The following is a 24554-nucleotide window of genomic DNA, read 5'->3' as shown; positions in this document are numbered from 1 at the left end:
ACTGCATGTAAAGCTGGCAGTATAAACAGAGTTAAAGAAAAACTGTGTGGAGAAATGAGTGAAACGCTGGGAGGAACAAGAAATGGCGGAAGCATTTGTGTGGCTCAAGTGTGAACACATTATCAAACTATAAGTAATAGGTAAGAGGTGGAACTGCAATATACTGTCATGATGTAACATCACCATACACGCTCCCATATTATTATAACTTTTTTTGTAAAGTGTATATTTAGAAATACATTTTTTTGTTATCCAAAGTCATTCATGGGTCACTTAGAGCTTCTGTGCTGAGAAGATTATTTTCTCTGCAAACAAAAGGTTAATTTGGTATTTTCTTTTTTTTCAGTCTAACTGCTCTGCATTGTTCATTGTATAATATCCATTGTGGTGGATAATATTAAAGTTTTGCCTGATTAAATTCCAACCATTGAAGGACATAGTGCTAACTAGATGAGCACTTGACAGAGCAGCCACAACACCATAAACAGAACCACAACTTCCTGTAAGGTTCACTCAACTCTCTGACTTGACTCACAACAATAAATGGGCAACACAAGTTTGATACAGGCAGTCTCTTCTGTTTTATGTTAGCAAATAAATCATCTCATCTGTTATGCTGAATTGTTGTGGAAAGCGTAGTGTTATAGGCAGATTAGACATATTTATTCACACTTGACTTGGGCTTGTTTTGCTTGGAGTGTGTATTTTTTGGGATGTCTAAGGGAAATGTTCTAGTTTTCAAAGAAAAATTCTGACACTCTCACCTGCCACCTTAGAAAATAACATCTGCCTGCAAAATAGAATGAACAGCAGGGGTGTATCATGGACATGTTCCAAAAGATACATTTACCAGTAATGTAAATGCATTTATTTCATGTGAAGTCTCTTTTCTTGCATTTTTAAAATGTTAAACATTTGGGGATGCTCCAGTTACCAGTTAGTTGGGTTTTTTTGACTGCCTCTTCTCAATTTTTAGCATCCCCACAATAATATTAAATAATAAACATGTTTATGCAAGGAACCTATAAAAAATAATGCTTCAGGTTCAGTGTGATGGTACTGAAGCTAATGTCAGCGTCCTCTAACAAGCTTAGAATTACAATGAGAAATTGCTAATGTTAAGCAAGTACATGCATTCAATAATTTTTAGCATTTTATCATTCTAAAATCTGCTACTGAGCTCTAAATGCAAACAAATATAGTAACAGTTTTTAAGTTACTGAATTTGGTGATGCTGAGTTCCTATGGTACCTACTGATTTTCTTGTCACCGGTCTGAGTGACATGTATAAAATGTATCGGTTACAGTATAACATGGTTGAACATTACCCAAAGAGCAAGTTATTGTTCATATTTGTGTGCTTCTTTGTTTAAAACACAGAAAAAATTATGACAGTAGCTGCAGATGTGGACACTGTACTTCTCCAGCAATACCTGAATGAGGCTTGAAGTCACACTTGCCTGAATCTATTGTTTCATTACACTTTAATTGATGCAACAAATGTTCCCTGCATAACATTTGGTTGAACATGAACAACATTTGGTGTAAAATAATTCATAGTGGCCTTCAAATTAAATTTGGTAATATTAGGTATAAAATAGACTGTGTTGGTCTCTCAGTATGATAAAGCTCATTATAGGATAATCTTAGTTCTCTGTCCACAAGATCACTATAGCTTTAAATTCATTATTTTTAAATCATAGATATATGCAGAGATGAACTTTTGTACTATTATATGTTTTAAACACTTTTCTATTTTAGTGCTATTTACATAAAACTTTTAGAAATTAGGGAGAAAAAGTGAATGTTACTATCTTAATAAAATAGAATAGAATAATTTTATTATCCACATTAATGGAAACGTTTTCATTTCACCAAGTCATAAAGCAATCAATCAAGTCACTTCACATCAACCCACTTTAACACATCTACAAATGCAAAACTTCCATTTAACAAAAACACTTCAATGCAACAATATACAATACAGCATCTCATTATTCAAAACTACTTTTAATCCTCACAAGAAAAGGCAGAGATCATCAAAGCAACTCAGAAGCAACTGGCTTTCTGACTTTTAGCAACTCTTCCATGCCACCTTATATAACAAAGACAAGACAATAGAATATTTATAACAGTAATTACTTTTAATCTATTTTCCTTTAATTTCATTACCTGTGCAAATAAGTACCAAATGACACTACACAATACTGGGCAAGTGGTATTATTGTTGTGGTTCATCAACTTACATTATGTTAGTTTCTGCGATGTGTGACCCTAGCATCATATATGTATTATATAGATATAATTCACAAAGCATATTTATAAACTGATCAGAAAGAAAGAAAGAAAGACACAATTTAGTACTGATTTGCACAGATGGGGTCAAATGGAAACTTTATGGTTCCTATTTATAATTTTTAAAAAGTGTGTTTTTTTTTTCCATATTTTGCTCTTCAACTGCATTCTTGAATGATTTATGGTCTTGTTACATTTTACATGAAACTGCTTTATTTTGTGTTTCCCTGTGCCATTTTGTGCTTGCACATGACTCTGCTTTTGTCATTTTTCACCTGGCTGTTTGCTTGACATTTGATTGCCACAAATGCTTTGCAATTATTGAGAGTTTGATTGGCTGAGTGATATGCACTAAAGAAATACGCTGTTATTCACAGGAAAAGGATGTGTTTACACTGTGTAATAAAACATCTTACATTGCTGCAATTTTTATTTTTATTTTCCTGTCAATCAACTATGAAATAACACATGACGTTGGCCAATATTCATACTGAAAAAGTTGAGACATATAAATTAAAAGACTTATAGTAAATAATTGTTTGTGAAGCAGAGGTATTTTCTCAGCCAGTATCACAGTGCTATATCCCGGCTAATAATCCCAGTGTTGTTATCCTGCTGGTTAACAGCTACAACTTTTCTAAATATGCAAAACAATTTAGGATCTATATTAGTAATTAAAATATCAGGGCCTGGGCTAATTTTGTTGAGCAAATCTTTGCAGAGCCAACAGTTTAAAATTGATGTGCAGATAACTTATCTGATGTGCATAAAAAAACATTTTTTTAAAAAACTACATCATAATATTCATCTTATGGGAATGATGAATGTCTTGACTGAGCCAATTCAAGTTGGATATTTGCTGATATTTGCTGATATTGTATTATTAATTTCCTCTTACGTTGCTTTTATGGTTTTATTGTTTTACTATTTACTGTTACATTGTTTCATTTCCATTCTTTCCATTCTTTCCATTTCTTGTGTTGTAAAGCACTTTGTGATTTTTTTATCTGTGAAAAGCGCTATATAAATAAATTTTACTTACTTACTTACTTACTATAGTGAGCAATACTCAAAATCCGGAGAGGCTGGTTATTCTTATAAAATTTCATGGCATTTCTGTTAAAGTGGAAAAAAGTTCATATATATATTTGAACAAGCTGCTTGCTTGGCATAAAGCAGTGAACATGAACATAAGTACAGAATGCTAGAAATACTTTAATCAGCATGTTATTAGGATTTGTACCCAAAATACTGCTTGATTTTAATTGTTCCCATATTATCTTACTTTTTACTACCCATTTTCATCATTATAAGTAGACATTTACAGTGCTTTCAGCCAAGTGCATATGTTAGTCATTGTTTTTAACCACAAAATAAAGGTGGTTATTGTAGGTCATTAGAACTTGTTTGTATTGCAGGATGACATTTTTCAACACTGGGTAGAGAGCCATGAAGACAATGTTTCCTGTCAGCCCAGAGCACTTCTTACACTGACTCAAGGCTATGATAAAAGGTCAGTGGCGGGCTAACAAAGGCAAGGGTGAGAGGAAGAAAAACACACGAATCAAGCTTTATAGACCGTAGGCTGTGTGACCACACACAGATTTAATAACAGTCCACCAGGCACAAAGGCATGGGAGGGGGGGTTACAGAAAGAAAGAAATAGCCTCATACACTCATGGTTACTCAGGGCAGTTTTTTTGTACACAAAGACCCACAACATCCTAAATCATGCTATTTGAGTTTCCAAACTGCTTACCGCTTGGTCTGCTGCTGGGCAATGATGTTGATGTGCACAAATTAAGGAGCAATTTGTGTGCTCTTTATTTTCATGTGTGCATGTTGCAATATTTCTAATCAGACTGTCAATCTGTCAAAACCATTTCATAACTTTACAGTTCTCTCTCGCTATCTTTTGTGTGTGTGTGTGTGTGTGTGTGTGTGTGTGTGTGTGTGTGTGTGTTTTTGTTTTGTTTTTTTTGCCCCAATCACATTAACAATTGTAAATTCATAACTTATTGTTCAGCAGAGGATTTCTGTATTTTTATGTATAAAACAGCAAATAACTGGTTTTTAGTAAATGGCCTGTTTTGAATCAGTGTGTTGGAATGAGTCTTTAGACATCTGCATGTAAAAATTCATCTATTTCAGTGTAGGAGAAGATCACATCTGTGACTGGTATATTTACAAATATGCACTCTTTTGTGCAGCAGAGTGTGTATAAGTTATTCCAAAAAAATTCACTTAATCACACTTCCAATGAAAAGGTATTCACATAAGATACAAACACAACACTGAATATTTATTAGCACTGGATTTATCGTCTTCATTTATTTTCTCTGAAATGTAGTGAATTTTAATTTTCTTATAGACTTTTTCACAGTAATAAGTTTATACAGTTTATACAATTCTTTCCTGATCTCTCTTCTTTTTGTCATCCTTCACCTTTCTCTGTGTTTTCAACATATTTTCCAGACACTGTTTATGAACTGATTGCAATAAGCGTTACAAATGACTTTTCTTGTTCTGTGAATCCTGTAAATGCTATTATCTAACATGTAATGTATGAATTACTCCAAACTGTGGGAAACCTATCACAGATTTAGGTGAAGAAAGAATAGGATAGCTCAAAAGCTATCATGTATTACAAACACTTCTATTATTGAGTTTGACAGGTTCCAATAAGAATCATATTTCATTGTTTTCAAACAGAAAAGAAAGACAGGCTTTTTGCCTACTATTGGAATTAAAGCTTTGAGTAGTGCAGTGCATCTGCTCTTTCATTTGCTTTCTTCTTCAAAGCAGCTGAATGTTTATAACACACAGCAATGAGAGTTACACATCCACAAAACCTCTTTGCAACAGATGCTTTCATGCCATTACCTAGCATTGCTGAGACATCAGGAGCAGAGCCGGGTTAATCCTGTTTTCAACAAGACTCCTTTGTCTTCCTTTCCTTGCTACCCCACCATGCCATCTCACCTCTTTTTCTCTTTCATATCATAATACGATTAGAAGGTTATATACTATTTTGCTGAGAAATAAAAAGTTTGTGGAGTATTTTATGAACTATTTTAAATATGGAGCATTCTGTCATAGACTAAACTTACAGTATCTCTAAATAAAACCCATGTTTTATTTACAAGAGAAATGTAAATCAAAACTGAATGTCTTATTATCTAAAGTACATAATTGACAAACAGGCCAGGGTTAAAAATCAGTCTTGGACGGCTGCATTAAAAAGTTCAGCAGCTTTAACATCTGAAAAGGCACCATCAGGAGCGTTTCCGCAGGTCCTTCCTCCCTGCAGCTGTCAGACTGTACAATCAGAACTGCGCCCAACAATCATAGATGTTTACATCGGTGCTGTAACTGCAATAAGTTAATCAACCGATTTGCACTACAACCTGGTTTACCTCTTATCTGTAGTTATTTATATTTAATTTAATAACTGTACAGTACTCTGTTTATAGTAACCATTGTCCTTAATGTAAATATGTAAGGAAAAATTGTGTATGTTTCTGTTCTGTGTCCTGTGTACTGTTTGTTTGCATATGTGTCTTTCTGGCTGCTCTTACAACCAAATTTCCCCTTGTGGGACAATTAAAGGATTATTCTATTCTATTCTATTCTATTCTATTCTATTCTATCAATGCTGGAAAGTATTTACAGGTTTTGGAGTGACATATGCTCCCTTCCAGATCACGCATTCTTCAGGAAAAGCAACGGAATGAAACCACAAACCACATTCTTCTCTGAAAAACTAACCGATTATCTTTTGGTGCCAATGAAAAAACCTAAACCCAATTACTCCATACAAAGCTCAACACTCAAGACTCAAAAACAAAAAAAATAATGAGGGTGACCCCGCGGACAAACCCGTGAGTCACTGCCACACCTTCTAACTGCTATACTGCCGACTTTGTTGCTCCTTAAAATGGCATTATTAGTGTGTCAAATAGTCTGGCACTTTACAGTGTTTTTATACACTAATAGAGCACTCTAAGCTTTTTTTTATTTTTACTACAAGCGAGATTCATCCATTAATGCAGTGCTTTATTCAATGCCTTTAAGCTCTTTCTAATTCTATCACACTCACACTTTGGTGAGTGTATCAGGGGCAATTTGGGGTTCAGTATCTTGCCCAAAGACAACTTGACATACAGACTAGAGGTGCTGGGCATCAATCACCCATCCTTCTGATTAGTAAATGACCCACTTTATGTCCCGAGCCACAGTTGCCCTAAGGCAACAAAACCAAAGAACACTTCGAGGATATCTGTTGGAAGCTTGTGGCTTTTGATAAAACAACAGTATTTGAAGACCTGAACCAAGAGAAAACTGGCTTTACCTCCTTTATACCATGCTTTGGGGTTGTTTATTCAACACTGACTCATAAAAAGGAACCTACATAAAAACTTTATCAGTAACATATATCTATGTGTTGGTCATAAAATGCACAATTTGTATATTATATTGTAAAAACAATATGCCTTTTATGTAGTGGGACAAAACACATCACTTGATTCAACATTTTGCATGGAACAACTCTATATGCAGTAATGTAACAAATATGTCAGATATTTTCTTTGACATTTTTTCCTGATTATACTAGACTTTTTTGACTAGAAATTTGAATACATTGTTTTTCTTCTGTGGTATGATAGTTCAGAAAAAGGTTGTGAATACTACATCTACAGAAATGTCATGTCATTGTGTGTGGAGGCTCCTAACTTCAAATATATGAGGTATTTTTTAAATAGTGCTAATATTTAACAGTTCTGTCCATCAAGCTCTGTATGGGCAAAGCTGCTTTTTAAGCCTCAGTCTCTAAAGCATTGGGCAGTTATGGACACCTGTTATTGAGTTAATTGCCCAATTAACTCATCCATCATTAAAATAAATTAGGTCACCTAAATTAGCACATATTTTCACTGACCTATGGGAGCTGAGTATAAAATGGGCAGGTGTTTTCATATTAAAGACAGATATTAGCAAAGCCTAAGTACAGACGTATTCAATTGCTTCCATCTGTTTGGATATTTCTTTCTGAGGATTTAAAAGAATGATCACTTAAATCAGAATTTTGTATCTAATAAAGCTCGTGAGCTGTGCCTCTCTAGCTTCAAATACTGTTAGCACTGTCACCAGTGTAACCTTGATAGAAAACAAAAGGATTTAAGAGTGCTAGTGTCTCTCTCATGCTCTGCCAGGCAACACGGTGCCCTGTCAAGAAGTAAAAAGGAGAGGACAGAAAGGTAGACAGGTTGCCAATGAAGAGGTGAGATTTCTTGTCCCTAATTGCCTGCAGAAATTTACCCTCCCTGTTAAAAAATGTCTCCTCTGAATACACAGCATATGTAGATTTGTGGCTGAAAGAACCCATCTACACATGTATTGATACGACACACTGAAGGCAGCAATTGCACTGTCAAAAGAAAAAAAAGGCAACACGATGCAGCCTAAATGCTGATTGTAGTGATCCACATTTCTTCTTCGCTAAACTTTGTGATGTGATTAAAAGGAGCTGCTTTTTCATTTCCCCAGTGTTCAACAAGCAGAAAATGTCTTTCCTTTATCTTACGCTAATGTGACAAACAGTGTGCTTTGTGATTTCTGCCAAAGACATCAAATGTCTCTTTTGATATAAATTGGGTGGTGTGAGACTTGCTGGGAGAATGAGAAAGCAAGAGGGGGATGTCAAGGGAAGAGAGATGAACATTCGGAGAAGAGTGTTTATCAGAGCCAGTTGTTTACACTTGACAAACTCTAATCATAATAATCATAATCATAATCTGCAAAGGGCATTCCAAGCAGTTGGGGTATCAATCTGGTGTGACTGAGCCATGCTTCAGCTTGGATTCATCTATTTCAGAAAATAAAATAAAAATAATAGGAAGTCTGGGGACAGTGATGATGGCACCTGGTGGGCAGATGTAAATACAAAAAAACAGTAAAATTCTGAGTGGGAATTAAAAGTAATACACATGCTCAAACCTAAATTACAAGTTTCACTTCACAACCAGTGTTCATTAAGCGTTGCCACACTGCACTTCCACCACGCGTCTGTCCATGCCCTGTCTCTAAGGTAATAACATAACAGCTCCCCCCAGTGTCAGGAGGGAGAAATAAGCCTGGTTTAAAAACCGAGAAAAAAATGAAATTGGGGACACTGAATCTGAAGCTTTCATTGTAACATATACACATTTTTAAATTAGGGGGATTTTTCAGTCATAAAATGCAAATATGGATTAACTTGTCATGCAGAAACCACATATCCTTCAGTATATGAGAAAACCCACATTTCTCTGAATGCTAATGAATGAATTATATCGTTCTTTAATAGTACGGTGAGTGAATCCTGATTTTAAAATTAACACTCCTGTAAAGTATTCCAGAACAGTATTCATAGAACAGGGTATAAAACAACAGGAACAGTGTATAAATACAATAAAAAACTGTGATTTGCTTGTCTTATTTTTCTCCCAGCAGTTTGGGGGAGTCTCTTTTAAAATGAGCCCATTTCAGGTGGGCTATGTATTGTGCTGATCCCCTCCTCAGTGATGTATCGCTGCTTGAATTATAACCATTGTATAAATTCTCCTGTAAGACCTCGTGCACCAAAAATGGGAATTTTATCATGTGAAAAAAACCCAAGAGATTAATCGCAACCTTGATGTGAAAATAATGGAATTTTCGGTGTATGTGTTGCTTGGTACCAGCAAGGGAATTGCTGTATTTTTTTGGAGGGGTGGCAGGGGGTTAAGTTTAAAAAAAAAAAAATTAAATTTAGGTTCTTTGCAACACAACTGTAACTGTGCTTATGGTTTTGCAGACTGTATTGGGAGAGCACTAAAAGGGTCACATGAGATATCTAAAATACAATTGAAATGGCATACACGAAATAAATAAATAAATAAATACTATTAACAGAGGTTAAAAGTTATAGTTTCAACTGTCTTCTTTTTCTTCTCTGCCCTTACGATCACTCTTCTTTCTCAAAACAAGATACTTTATCACTCGCTAAAACCAAAATTTCCTCGGCTTTCCATGCCCTAACGAAAAATTAATTCACAGTTTTACCATTTTAATCTGGCTTCATGAAGCCATAAAAGAAAAGGGAGAAGTAAAAAATCTCAGGTGTAATATAAAACCAAATGCATTAGTTGACAGGGCACTGATGAATGTCACATCCATCACGCAGTGCGAAGTGGGGGAGAATTGATCTCCTTCCATTTGGAGCATTTTTTTTCTTTCTTCTGCCGAGCTAGTCAGCATTAGGCTCCGCTGCCTGCCCCCATTACAAATGCATCAGTATGCTCTGTAATACCCGTGTCCGCTATTCCCAAATGCAGACCCCAAAGTCAACTGAAGGTTGTCGGCGGCTCATGTAAATGAAGCTTGATTGTAATAGTTCTAAGTGGATTCCACCCACACAATCCTGTCACATTCGCTCATTGTTATCTGCGCCCACCCCCCACCCATCAGGGTTTACGGCGTAAATAATAAAAGTTGTGTCACTTCGCAAATTATCCAAACAGCTTATCACTTATTCATTGTGGTGTATCACAACAACTCCTCGGTGTGTACAAAAGCCACAGCAAGTCAGACACAGGCTTTTGTTAATGAACTTGGAAGATTACCAGATCTGAAAATTAACTGACAGTGTTCTGGTTTCTTTCCCCTCGTGTGCATTTCTCTCCTTTTTTACCCCCCCTGTTTATCCACCACACACAATAAGTTATGAGAAATTTCTTTGGCTTGTTGTGGTCTTATCTTTTTCTGTTTGACTCGACTATGCTGCATTTGGCCTTCAGTCTAAGTTTTACTGTTTCAGATAGGTGTCCTTCACATCAAGAGTTTAGCACTGAAAAGGGGAAAAATGATATGTGACACATATGCAGCTATACCACAAATTCTACATTTTTGTAAAATGCAGGGAAGTGGCAGCAGTAGCAGATACCATATTCAAAGAGCTTTTTTTCTGTGTAAGATGTGTTTCTATATTCTGCCTGGTTTCTGTGTTTGAATGAAAAGGCTCCAGGACAGTAATTGAAGATGTGTCACGTACAACGTAACAACGTAATTGGATGCTTGAACTCCCAAACAACATCTGAAGTGCAATTTGGAATCCATGAAAAAAAAAAGTGCTCATCAAATACCAGCTGGACAGCAGTGGAATGGTGACGCTGGAACTTAACCATGTAGCATTTATGTGACTGAGTTAACAGCACAGCACAGTTAATTTTTAGGGCCCCTTTGAAAATGATCTTCTGCTGTTCATTCGCTACTCCCTGCATGGCCCCTGTAGCCATTTTATGCCTGGCTGCCCTTAATTCTGATCCGCAGCCACCTAGCTCATAGACTACACTGAGATACTGAGACAGAATATTCCCAAGGTGATGAAGAAGAAGCCAGAGGTAGAGATGGATTGATATTACAGATATGAGAAATTGCAAAAACTTTTATTTAGAATGTAAGATGACAGAGAAACTGAATCCCACGCAAACTCAGCTTCACAGTGACTTTTTTAGTTGCCTTTTGTCTGCCTTTTTATCATAATTGTGTTGATTAAATAAATATCTCTGTCAGTGCAAACTGTGCATCACATTGTGACTTCAATTTGCATGTTTTCAGATGGTTCAGATTTGTTTGGTCCTAACCTGCTGCCTCATTTTTAATATTTCTACGAGTGCAAATTAATCAGTTACAGTTTTGGCCTATTCATCAACAAACATACCTATTTATCAGTACCGATAAACTGTACTTTTATCTGGTGACCAACCAGAGTAATTTTCCACATCATCCCTTTTAGCTTCTTGACAGAATCAGAGCTGAACCTTTAATATAACCTTCAAGGTTATATTTAAGGTTACCACTCTATAAATTTGTGATGCTGAAATCATGTATATATATGTTTTGTTAAGCCATGTAACACAGAGAAAAACCTGGCTATGTGTTTTGCTATGTGTTTCACTCAGGAGACATGTTTGTCTTACAGCAAAGCAGCAAAGGAAATAGAAAACATTACACTACCAGATGTTCCTTTTGAGAAATTTGCAGTCGACAGTTGGTTTCTAAGCTAACTGACCTACAATTAAAACTTTATTATCCTGTTACTCTGTTCATTTTAATAGGGTTATTACTCTCCATTGGTCAACTTGAACCTTAATTTGATTGGCTGGCACATTTCCATTTCTATTTCTATTTCTATTCTCAACTTTAAAGCAAAGCACAAGTCCGCAGTTCAGATCGGTAATGCGAGACCTCACACTATTCAGAGTGTATGAATCCTGCCTAAAGGTGAATGCAATTTTACTTGGGGCCCTCTGACCTTTCATTGGACAGATAGTTTGGGGATGTAGTCCTAGTGGAGGCTCTACAGAAAACCAATTAGATAGAAGTAGCAGATGCAGCTAGTTTTCACCTGTTAGCCCACACAGTGGAATTAGCAGTAGTTTACTGCTGATTTCACCAGGACAACATAGGAATAGAGTGTGATGTAAAGTCCCGATACTTACCAGAGAAAAATTTCACAACTGATAGTCCTCAGTCCACATTTATAGAGTACTTAACAATTTACTGTATAAACTGATAATTCCCTTAAAAGGATTGCATGTAGAGCAAAAATGGTTTTATTCCTTTGGAATTCTCCTTCTTCTCTCCTCACAGAAGCTCAGAAGTCTCATAACCCTTGGGGAAGGCCAAGGATTTGCCATCAAGGGATTATTCAAGTTTGGGGAATAATGACCCGCTTATCTTTCTCAGTTTCTTTGCAGAGGCTCCCCTTGGGCCCTGTCAGTTCCGGGCCCTACAGTTTGAATAGATACATCAAGAGAGATCCCTCCCTCACCATTACATGCTCTTCCTCATCTTACTTTTTCCGCCTTATGCCCTTTTCTAGCAGATAATACCTCATTGTGGAAACCATAAAAAGAGAGAAAGTTATCTCACTTTCACCTGAGGTCATTTTTTGGGGGGGGGGGGATTTTCATTTTTTATTCTTCTTCTTTTAAATTGCTCTCAATTTTGCTTCCTTCCATCTGTGGCCTTGTTCCCGCACTCCCTCTTCTTACTTTCTCTTTCTTTTTCTCAGGCACACACTCACTATATCTTTCTCTGTCTCTCTCTGTGGTGTGTTGGGATAATAGGCTTCAGCTGTGAACAGTGTTCCAATTTTAATTCCTTTTATTCCAGCTAGTCCAGCCACTGTACGTCGGTAAATGCATTCAGAGATATTGTCCATTCAATGTCAATTGAAGTTAATTATCCATTGACTTCTTCACCTCCTCCATGCACTTATTATTGCATCTATGAAGGAATTATCTCATTTTGAACTACTATGGCAAAAAATTGCCCTTTGTCAATTGGACAAGTAGGTAGGACAGAAAAGGTTTCATGTTTTGTAATTTCATTGCAATATTTAAACCCTTTACCATGTTGGGTTCCAATTAATATATTCTTGCTAGTGACACACTCTAATTGTTGTAAAAATGTGCCTGGTAACATTAAGTTTAGTTTGGGCGTCTAATTTGCGCTTCCATTTGTTTTTGTTTTTAATTACCACATCTACAAGAATCCTATTTGACTCTACTGGTTAAACAGTGCTTTAAAATCAACAGACAGTATAAAGCGAATGCTGAAAGACTGTTAAACACTATAATCTTTTGCAGTTGAAAGCCATGTTGGTATTATCTCAGGAGTACAGGAACCTTTTAGGATCTGAGGATCCTGTGGTAAGACAAAATAATTACTAGTTGACTTACAATGCAAACAACTAACAGTAGCTAGCCTTATTACCTTCTGTAGCTATTTAATATGAAATTAGTAGCTAGAATCAGTGGCACTCCATAGTTATGCTGCCATACCCTTAAAAAACACAGCTGACACCAGGGAGTAGCTCTCACTAAGTCCAGCTGTGCAATCACAGTAGGTTCTTAACAAACTCCATCATTTCTGACTACCACCCATGGATTTAACTCGAGGTCCTTCAGTCTGTGAAAGTGATTCAGTTAACAATTTTTTATGGCATCCGCCTGATGATGCGATGGAATGGGCGGGTGATCATTTATACAACATATTCAGATTTCTGATCAAATGTAGCTTTAAAATAGAACAACTAATGTATGGTGTCCTTTCCATATGATGAAGGTCACTGTGGAAAATTGAAATATGTGACCATAATAATGATAATAAAACATTGTGTTACATTATTATTATTAGAACATCTTCCCAAATAAATAGTCTTCTTTTTTCTTTAGTTATCTGTCACAGTAAAACAATAGTAAAAGTTTTTAATTTATCAAAATAAAAGGTTCTTTACCTCAAATCTTCCTGATATTTTATTTTACAAATTTGTGAATCTGTTTGGGTGGATATCAACCATCCTGGAGAGTGTTCAGCAAACTGGTTTTCTCCAGTTTCTGTTGGGATAATTTACATACTCAGGTGGATTCCAGTTCTTTGATTGTTAAGCTATGCCTTATGATTTAGATCCTGCTTCTGTGTTGCTCTGGTGTTTTCTTTCTTTCTTTTTTGATTTGTGTGTATATATATATATATGTATATATATATATATATATGTGTGTGTGTGTGTGTGTGTGGACGGTGTCAACGTGTTAGCGCTGGTAGCTCGATTAACGCGTTAGCGCCATCCAGCCCCACGAGTTAACGCGGAACACCATTTGCGTGGGACTGGACTGCGTCAACGTGTTAATTGAGCTGCCCGCGCTAATGCGTTGACGCCATCCTGCCCCACACAAAAGGTGTTCCGTGTTAACAGGGAGTATCTACTTCTTATCATGGCAAAACACAAGTCAGAATATGAGACTTGTGCATGTGTATAAATGTCCTTTATTTACGATGCTTAAACTGTGCACACTTTGCCTTTGTGTTCCCAATTTGTACATATGTATGTGCACCTGGCTGCAGTTTAAAGTGCACATTAAATGATTTTAGATTAAAAAAAATTAAATTTTAGAGAAGAGGTAAGATAAACTATGGGCTCAATTAAATGTTAGCAACATAAAGACACAGAGTTTCCCTAAATATATTTTATAGAAATTTCCAATCATCTCTCAAAAAAAAATACGAACAAAAGCCCTTTAAGCCTGCTTATTGCTGCCAACACTGTTTTATTTTAAACAGGAAAGCTCATTAAGTTTCCTGTAAATGTGTAAAAGGAGTTTAAACATGTATCGTATCCATTAAGACTTCTGTACTTGTTGTTGTTCTTCTTGTTGTGGTTGTTGTTTGAATATTGCACTAAATAGTGTTTATCTGAAATTTGGGAGCTTTTTTTTATCATTAAGTGTTCATATTGATATTGTATTTTAGTCAATAATGAAAGCCGTTCAGAATGCAAAAATTAAAAACAGCATTCTTATTCATACTTCTCTCAAAATCAGTAAGCCCCATGCTCGGTTCCACAGTTTGAGAAAATTCATAATGGTTTACTAAAGCTTGACATCATCTGTCTCCCTTAGAGAGAATCAAATGTCAAAAAAAGGGGAGGGGGGAAAAACAGCGGAAAATTCCAATTGCTTTCGTTGTACAAACCCATGCACTCTTCCACAGCTGGCATCTTGAGCACTGACACCTAGCACCTAACCTAATAACATTCTGCTCCACATACATCATCCTTGATTTGATTTGGGATCTGATTTATTTATTTGTTTAGCACTGAGACCCCACTGTCATTATTTTCCCTTGTAAATAATTCAATAAAAATGTCAACCAGCGCCCTACTCTACATTAATATCACGTGTAATAAAGATAGTGGGAGGGAGCAGGAGTATACAGGTATGATGGGGTGAAGCAGACATGTAAAACAGTAGTATCACAACAGACTAAAATAATAAAATAAGACTAAAATAATATAGGTAGGATCCAGAAGAACTATAGATATGCTTTACTGTCTGATGATGATCTGATCCATCATACACTTACAAATACACACTAACAATACGAGTTTTCATTCCTCTAGACACCCACCATATAGGCACACACAGATTTAAAACATAGTTTATAAATTATAAAAAAGGCTAAACATGCAGTATTAATGTATTCTATTTTTTCTGTTCTTATAATTACCTCACATCTTCAGATCATGACTTAACTGAATAGGAGACTTTTTTTCATTAACTCTAACCTATTGCTCAGATTATAATCACTGCAGAAACATATAAATGTAACTTTTCATTTAAAGGCATTTCTTTTAATACAGTTTTATAATTTTTTCAAAACAACTTCTGATTGACTATGTCGTCCTTTCATTGTTTTGTTTTGTTTTTTTAGTGTGGAGTGTGAATTTGGCAGTTAACAATGCAAAAACAGTCCCACGACATTGATTTCCATTATCAGAAAGAAAATGCAAAAGATAATAACAGCAAACGCACCCGTTTTTAGTGACAATGTAACAATGCAATACACTGCTTACAGATACTTTGATTAAAGATCTTGTTTTAAACAGTGATAGCTACGGGTGCGTAAATTGAGAAAGAAAAAACAAAGTGCACACTGATAATGAGCTGTGGTGTGTTATTCTATATCAGCATTTCATGTAATTTAAGTTTTATTGTTTAAAATATTCTTGTTGGAAAAATATAAAAAGTTATTTCCCGTGGCATTCAGAAATCCAAATATGGCTACATTAGGAAAGACTCTGCATACTTAATCATGATATAATAAACAAGGTGTAATTACTCTTTCTGAGAAGGTTTGTTTGCTACACAGTTTGCCAATCTCATCCAGAATCTTCCTCTTTCCTTTTTCCTATGTACAATGTTTTTTGTGTGTATGTAACACTTCATTTTAGGTGTTCAAAGAAATTCTATAAGTCAGAAATAACCTAGGTAAACCGAGCATACATGTACAGTGGCAGGAAAAATAATTTCATATCAGAAAAAATAAGATACAACACCTGTAGCAACCAAAAAGATAACTTGTCATAAAAAAAACAACCCTGCATTTTCCCTGAAAATGTATCTGTCAAATGAAATGTAAGGTCATCAGTCCATGCTTTAAAGTGCTAAAGAAATTCCATTTGAAATGCAGCAAGACATTATATTGAAGCAAAGGTTTTAAGTCTAATTAAAATTGAATCTGATTAAAATGCTTTGACTAGTTTATGCTAAACTCTAAAACGTGACTAAATTAAAACAATTTCTTCAAAGATGAGTGGGCCAAAATTGCTACATGGCATGTTCAAAGACTGTTTTATAGGTAGTAGATGTGTTTGGTGGCAGCTGTTGCTGCTAAATGTGACACAATCAACTGTGTTGCATGGGGAAAATGACATTTTTTTTTAATTTGGCTGATGTAAATATTGTTACATTAAAAAAAGGTAACCTAAAATGTGTATTTACACATTTTTTGTTTCATGTTTTTTTTTTCATAAAATTGAAGTGTTTTCTTGTAAATATTTCTAATAAAATGTTTAGTTCACTGTCTTATTAGTATTAGTGATAGTAATAGTATTACAGTTTTAACAGTTTGGGTCAAATGAGGTAGAAACTAATGATGACATTTATGCTATTAGTTGTATTCGCCCTTCATTTTTGACTGGACACTCTGCTCCTGTTTCTGAGAAGCACTGCCACTGCACGTTGCTCACTGCATTTTACCATGGAGGAGGTATTAGACATAGTGTTTGGAGTTCTGCCATAAGTAAAGTTTTCATTCTTTGATCTGAAAGTCTTTTTCAATATGCTTCAAAGTCCTCTGAATTATGTTTTGCAAACATCATGCAGACTGTTGTTTGCCTTTTACTCAGATGTCTCTTTTCCTTAGAGGCCTGGTTGATGGAGTGCTGCTAAGATGGTTGTCCTTCATCCAGGTTTTTACATCTCTGCAGAGGACGTCTGAAGCGCTGTTAGATATATACTTTAATGTCACTGTAAAACAAACAAACAAACAAACAAACAAAAGCTATAGATAGTGTTCAACTTTTTTATGTATAATACATTAGTATTAGGTAGGTCAGTGGTTGTTAAACTGGTGGGGCATAGTGACACTTATGTGTGGACAAGGAGAAAAATATATTCAAATAAAGTTGAATGAATGTGATTTACTTAGAGAAAATAAACACTATGCTGATGCTGTCATTCTGACCTTTATTTAGACATTTTTCATTATTACGGATAAAAACTGTCAGGTTTTTAGCATGAAAACAAACAAAAAAGATTTAAAAAGAGAGTGGTGATCAGGGGGAAATGTGATTTCCATTTAATATTGAATAAAACTGTACGTAATGCTGCTATATGCCATATCATTGTTATTAAAATTATTTTACTTTTTAAAAGATGTGCTAAACAAATTAACTATGATGAGTTCCTTGTCTAATGTAACCTGAAAACAATGAAGGCAAAATTTCCTTTGTAAGTTTATCGCTTACTATACAATAAGATATTGTGATTTCACTAATTCCCAGTTATCTTGAGGCCAGTGGAGGCTGGTACGTATGTGCAATATCTCTTTGGCTGTTGTGAACTAATGCAGCCCTACTGCACATGAGACCTAAGATAATCAATACTCTGTCAGACATACTTAGAGCACCTCTGTGTTAAGATAGCTGTAGGGTGATCTTCTCTGTCACAGACAGAGATGAAGCCACCAGCGTGGCATCCCCCAAGAGTTCCCTTCTGCAGACAAGGGTCACCATAGGCCTAATCTTCTCTGGCTTTAGAGCCTTGTGCTCACAAGAAATGGAGAAATAAAAATAAAAATGGCATCTGCACTCAGGGGAGCATCAAACTTGTAGAATTGGCTGCTGCACAATAATTGCTCGTGTAGTTCCAGGTGAAGAGCATTATGACAATCTGAGATGGCAAATTGATTTTCACTCAGCATGGAGCGCATGTTTCTACATTAAATATTTTAGATGGATGGGAACTTACAGCTTCTTCTTAGATGATATGAATTTGCATTTATCTCTTTTGCTGCAAATCCTGCAATTTGACACTTAAATTGGCAAAAGCAGACTAATACAATATATGGTCAAAGCCATCACCAAATCAGATTTTCGTCTTGCTGTGAATGTTAATTTGTATACTTCAGAAGTGGAACGAAATCCCAGACACAGAATTCTCATTTCAACCCATAAACCAGCATCAGGATTTTTCATCTCCTGGATAGGGCCTGTTTCACTCAAGCCTCCCATCTCAACGTTTCTGTAAGAGCATGTGCCTTATTATTGGGTTTCATCTCCCGCCATATTTTCTCCTATGGGAAATCCATTGTTTCAGTATAAAAAGCATCTCATTTCGCTCTCTGATTTGTTTACTTGGCTAATGGGACTGCAGTGTCCTTTGTTGAGCCTTTGCAGAGCGTGACAGAGCTTTGCTGTATTGTAGAGAGAGAGTTTGGCTTGAAGAGAGGCAGAATTTCCCCATTTCATATCAGGGAGCCTTTCATGCTAGATTTAATGACTCTTCGCTAGCTGACATAATTGCACTTTTAGATTTTTAATAAGAATTTTAACATAATAAGGGAGTAATGTGCAGTGTCGTGAACACCACTTTTTCACAAATGCTTTCCTTTTTAACTGTGATAATAATAGTAATTACAGAGATAATATGCTCTAAATGCCAGGAGGGGATAGATTACTCCCCTCCCTCTTAATCCCATATCTGCTTGCTGCCTTCTCATACACTCATTGTTTTTCCTTGCAACAGGTTGCATCAGACATTACAGGAATATTTGAACATGCAAACAAGCTGTTGGTCTTACACAGTAGCAAAAAGGATCAGCCATAAAAAAAATATTTGATTAAATTAAGCCAATAAGAAACCAAAGTGTAAAAATTATTGTCCCAGGGCAATCACCGACTCTCTGAATTTAAGACAGTACATACTACACAGGTGGTATAAATGGTGTTGTTGTATTTCTACTGTAATAATGCCAATAAATATGGACCCAAAGGCATGACTCAGGGACAAGAAACTGTTTATTTAATTGGAAACTCAAAAATGATAGAATCTGGATTCCTGAAAAGGTGAGACAACAGGTAAGCTATTTCCTGACAGGAGCTTTGAGGGAATTACTGCTGAGAGCAGAGGACAAGTTAGAGCTAGCCAAGGTGAGAGTTAGAGTTACAGTTTGAAGTAGTTTGGACTCTTGGTTTGTTTGCTTAGTTGGATTTTTTCCCTTTAGCAGGCTGAGGGCCAGCACGTACTGTAAACCATCTTTACTCTGACAGGTGACGACCAGCTTGAAAGTGTAGGTGAGTTTACAGGAATGATTCGGAAACTTTCTACAGGGCGATGAGGTTTAGAGAGGAGCTTCCAGCTGTCTCCACACCAGACAGTTCACTAGTGACCAGACAAGAAAGCAAGGTTAGGAATTTCATGGAATAAGGAGCTGAGAAAGAACACTACAGAGCCTGATTCCCACCACTAAAAAAGTAACGGTCATAGGGAGTATCGAGGCTTGAGCTGCTTGTTAAATACCGCATGACTGATGAGTTGATGAAAATCAGGTGCGATGGCTGCCACTCTGGAAAACTTAAAAACCCACAGACGTGCAAACCAGAAAGGCCAGTCCGCTGCACCAACTGAGGTGACAGAGAGAAAGAAACAAACTTGGTACATGCAGTTTAGTTACCGCACAGTTGTTTTTTTGTTTGTTTGTTTTTGTGTTTTTGTTTTGTGGAAATGTAATGCAGATCTAGAGTATTCAGAGAAATCAGCTCTACTATTTTTCTTCAGTCTGGTAAAAAAAAACCCAAATCACAGTCACTCCAGTTAGGTTTCAGATGAAATCGAGACATTTGACTTTTCTCAGGGGAATTCACAAATACGTCAACTTTTATGTTGCTGAAAAGCTTTCAGAAATAACCAAGCACAAAGCAAGACATGGTTGCGCTATATTTTACTTTACTGTATTTGTATTTATAAAGCACTTTTCAAAACAAAGTTACAAAGCGATGAACAATAGTATAAGCAACACATATGAAAGGTTTATTTAAAAGTAAATACAATGAAAGTGAAAAAACCATTTAAATAAAAAAAAAGGAAAAATTATAAAAAACCAACCCAAGTACACTCTTGGGTCTCAAAACTGAAAAAAAGATTTGATAAATGCATTGACAATTTTAAAATAGTCATTTATCTATCGTTGTTCACTTATCAGATTCAGAGTCATGACGTATACCCTGGACGGGTCGCTAGTCTTTCACGGGCCTAACACAGACAACTATTCTTACCTATGGGCAATTTAGAATCATCAATTAACCTAACCCCACTAACTGCATGCCTTTGGACTGTTGAGGCAGGAGTACACAGGGAGGACCCATGCAGACATGAAGAGGACATGCAAACTCCACCAGATGGTGGATTCGAACTCAAGCTCTTCTTTCTGTGAAGCAACAGTGCCAACCACTGCGACACCGTGTTGCCACGTCTCCTTTTGGGAGGATGCTGGGAATCCTTTGGGCTTGAGCGCAGCTGCTGAGGCACAAACCAGCAAGGATAACAAGCAGAATGGTGAGTGGTGACCTGCACATTGAGCCACAGTATATACAATACCTGCAGCTGACAAAAAAGCAGAAGTTTGTGTTATAAGTGGTGTCATGTGGTTCACTGGCGTATCACTGAAATTCCTGTAGCAATGGAATCGTGAGCAATGTTACAAAAATTGGAGGTGCACAACAAAACAAAAATGCACCAAAGTACATGTTAAATATCTGACTTGTTTTAGGTTAAAAATAAAAGTTAAAAAATTTCTATGAACCTTTGGGTCATTTCAGGCAGTGAGAACAAACAACAAATATGATCATTTAGTTTGAGAACCTTAGAGTTTTTTAAATGCCAAAGTAAAAAAAAACAAATCCCATTAAAAGTTTTATCATGACATCACAACAGCATACTTCTTCTTTAGTTCAGTGAATGATGATGCCATCTTGGCAGAAGCACAGGTCGTCTTGGCTTGCTATACCGGAAACCAGCATTGCTTGAGCTGTCTGCTGAGCAGAAAACACTTCACCCCGTGCCTCTCCCTGAGTCCTTGGACCATCACAGAGTGAAATGCCCATTGTTTTGTTTATACAATATCAGAGGTGCTGGCACTTTAATCTCAATAAAGAGGGCCATTGGACTGAATTATCTGTATGATTGCCCTTTAGAACTGCTGTCAATGCTATTCTCCTTATCCTGCTTCTCAAAGCCTCTCTCCCAGCAAGAAGTCTATGTGAGAGGAATACAATGCAGGCAGTTCAGACGCCACAAAAGGGCATTGCATTAGAAAGCTATACCTCTGCTGTGTGACCTTTGGCTATGCTGGGGAGGTCGGTTGAATCCCTGTGGACACCCAGTCAGCTCCAGTCAAGGGAACAGAATAGATTCTAAATCTGTGATTCAAGGTGCACACGTCAGCAGGCGCCTAGGCAAATGGCAGTTTATTGTTTTACCTATTTACACTTTGAATGTTTGGCGTAGGTGGTAGAGAAGCAAAATGTGGCTAAATGCAACAACTTGTGTCTCACACCTTTATGTGATTGAGCTATGAATTCATCATAACATAAAGCAGAGAGCATTTCTTTTCACTGTATTTACAGTTAGGCTCCTTCATATTTGAATTCTATTCTGGGAATCCTGTTAGAATAATTTGCCGCTTCTGACAGGATGTTTCACTAATTTTATGTAATTATATCTATTATATGCTGTAGTCATATATAAATTGCATATCAATTCTATATCTGATTACTGCTGTCAAAGCACTTCATGATGCTAACAATCATTTAAAAGTGACAGGCCTCATTTTAGCATTCTTTTAGTATTGTGAATCAATCCTTTTTCTGAAGTACTGCATCTTTGTCTGTAGGTGTGTCAAAATGATAGAGGATAAGACAAGCAGCTGCATTTAATTGCATGAAAAAAGATTTCAGTTTCTAAACCAATGAGTCATTGTGGGCTGAGAAGATGCGCCAAAGCCCCCGGAGAGATGAAGAGAGGGGATTGTAAAAGCCTAAAATGGGATCATCTTGGCTGAGCTTTTCTTTTTTTTTTCTCAAACAGAATGGGATAACATTTCAAACACTCAAGTACAGAATGCTGTCTGTTGTAATACGGCCATTGCTCTATCTCCTTTGACAGAAGTAAAATATGTGGCATTTCAAAATGTACCTCTGTTGTGGCTTGCTATGCTTAGTTATATTGTACATTTGACCTTTCTGGAGTCAGCGGTGCCGCTTTGTGCACTGTCCTTGTTAAAGTTATTTCAATATCAGCTATATGTCAGTGCGAAAATACTATCAGATACTACAGATGTGTTGCTCAGAGCTTATGCTGGCAGCATTCTCTCCATTAACATCATCATTATCATTAACACATTTTTTTCTTTTATTTTTTTGTGCAAATCAACAAATTCCAAAACACAGCACACTTCATTAAACAAGTTAACGACTAAGACCCTAACAAGCATGAGCTGTGGAGCTGCTTAAAATTTCCCAAGTTGGATTTCCTTTTTTTTCCTTATATTTTTCTTGACTCACATCCCTTAAGATGGATGTCTACACCAATATTTCCTGATACTCTTTGAACACCAATACACAAAAAATAACCACTTAGACGCTTGCTATATGATATGACACAGCAGTCATTTGTTGTCATGTTTTTGTTGGTATATTTTTAAAGTTTTTTTTTTTTTTAGCTCATTCACCAAGAAAGTAATAATTCCCCATGGTAACATGCTAACATCATCGGAGCTCCCGTTGGCAAACATGTTGTGATAAATCATCATCAGTTAACCTCAATGTGTGATGAGATGTTTTTGCCTAACGCTGCAGCACAAATGGGCCACAAATGCTACCACTTGTCTCTAGTTGTTGGCTTCCAGCAGCATGTAGCTAGTAAGCGCTTGCCAGCCACTAAAACAGTGACAGGACCATCACACTGAGCAGCTTTCTTGTTTGTTGCATTTCCTGAGCAATGAACTCTGAATCCTACAAATCCACTGTGACAAATTGTTATAAAATGTAATGTAATCCAAGCAGTTCATTGTGCAGTCTGTTGTTTGGCCGTCCAATCGCAGAATGAGAAACACTGATGCCTTCAGGCAGGAAAGAGAGTAAACCTATCTCAGTCTGACTCTTGTCTGGCTGCGGTGATACAGAGACCATAAGAGTGTGTATAGATAAAGTCAATTTGACAACAGGAGCCTATAGACTGAGTACTGAGTATTTTTCATGAATTATTACCAATAATAAACACACAGAATGCATCTGTGTTCTTCTTGCTTCTGAGGTTGGAATTTTAGCCTAAAGACCTGTGTATGTGTTTATAGCAACACAACTGTAGTGTAACTGTATCAATCATAATTCCTAATGGGACTGGAAACTGAATAATTTTTTTATCACTGTCATGCAATTTTAATGGCAATATTGTCATGCCCTGATCCTGCTTTTAAATGACGTGAATTTAAAATGCCACAGAAAATCATCCCTCATGATCAAGAAGCTCATGTTCATCTTCGTTCACTGTGATGAGAGTAGATGACAACAGTACGAAACAATTTGTGCTGTTCTGCACTAAGCCTGTAACACTATTCCTGCATTTTAATGTTACTTTGACACAATCAAATAAAGCAAATAGTTTTGTTTATAGGTGTCTAAACGTATTCAGCAAAATTCAACAAAAATTAAACTAAGAAGATGGAGAAGAAAACATGTTCATTTTCAATTAATTAATCTCTTCATCCTCCATTATTTCTCCAAGCTATGAAACACATTTCATGCACAGAAATGTTCCTTTCTTTAAGCCGAGCACTTATCATCCATCAAGTACCATAATGCTGGCTGTGTGAGTAAACAGTGAGCAGCTTTGAAACTGCAAGTGTCTTGCCAACATGGCGCTGTACTTGCAGGGAGGTTTATAATGACTAGAAGGACAGTCATAAATACCTTTTTTTCAGAAATGGACTAGAGCCAGATAAGCAAGAAAATGTAAACTTGGTAAAGTTTTGCCATTACTCAAGTGTTAATTTTTGTTATCAAATTCTCCTGTGGTCAGTTAGGACTCCCTACCTCTACTGATGACCTCTCTGCTGACAGGCAGTTTGCAAAAAATCAAAGCAAGAGAGGATTTTAATTACTCTCTACCAACTGTTTAGCAGCAGTTATAGGGTCAGCCTGGGAAGGAAAGGACAGCGCCAAAAAGTGCAATTTATTGTTCCATGCAGTACGCCTAATCTTTATTTCGTGCCAGTTTGAGTAGAAGATTTAAAGTGAGTCAAGACCCAAAAGAAAATTATAAGATATTACTGCA

General features: G+C 36.4%; 1 long non-coding RNA gene across 2 annotated transcripts; it reads left to right on the top strand.

Moving 5' to 3' along the window:
- The first annotated feature begins 19814 nt into the window (after window positions 1-19814).
- Window positions 19815-23075, top strand: LOC112846957 (uncharacterized). 2 transcript variants are annotated; one of them, XR_003220226.1, is made up of 3 exons: window positions 19815-19877; window positions 20567-20777; window positions 22942-23075. It is a non-coding gene; the product is annotated as an uncharacterized LOC112846957 (long non-coding RNA). The 2 variants fall into 2 exon arrangements; XR_003220270.1 differs by lacking the exon at window positions 22942-23075 and adding an exon at window positions 21172-21674.
- The last annotated feature ends 1479 nt before the right edge of the window (window positions 23076-24554 follow it).

Source organism: Oreochromis niloticus, linkage group LG1, assembly GCF_001858045.2.
Source record: "Oreochromis niloticus isolate F11D_XX linkage group LG1, O_niloticus_UMD_NMBU, whole genome shotgun sequence".
NCBI classification, from domain to species: Eukaryota; Metazoa; Chordata; class Actinopteri; order Cichliformes; family Cichlidae; genus Oreochromis; species Oreochromis niloticus.
Note: the sequence above shows the minus strand (reverse complement) of the source record. Positions and strands in the feature narration are given on the sequence as shown.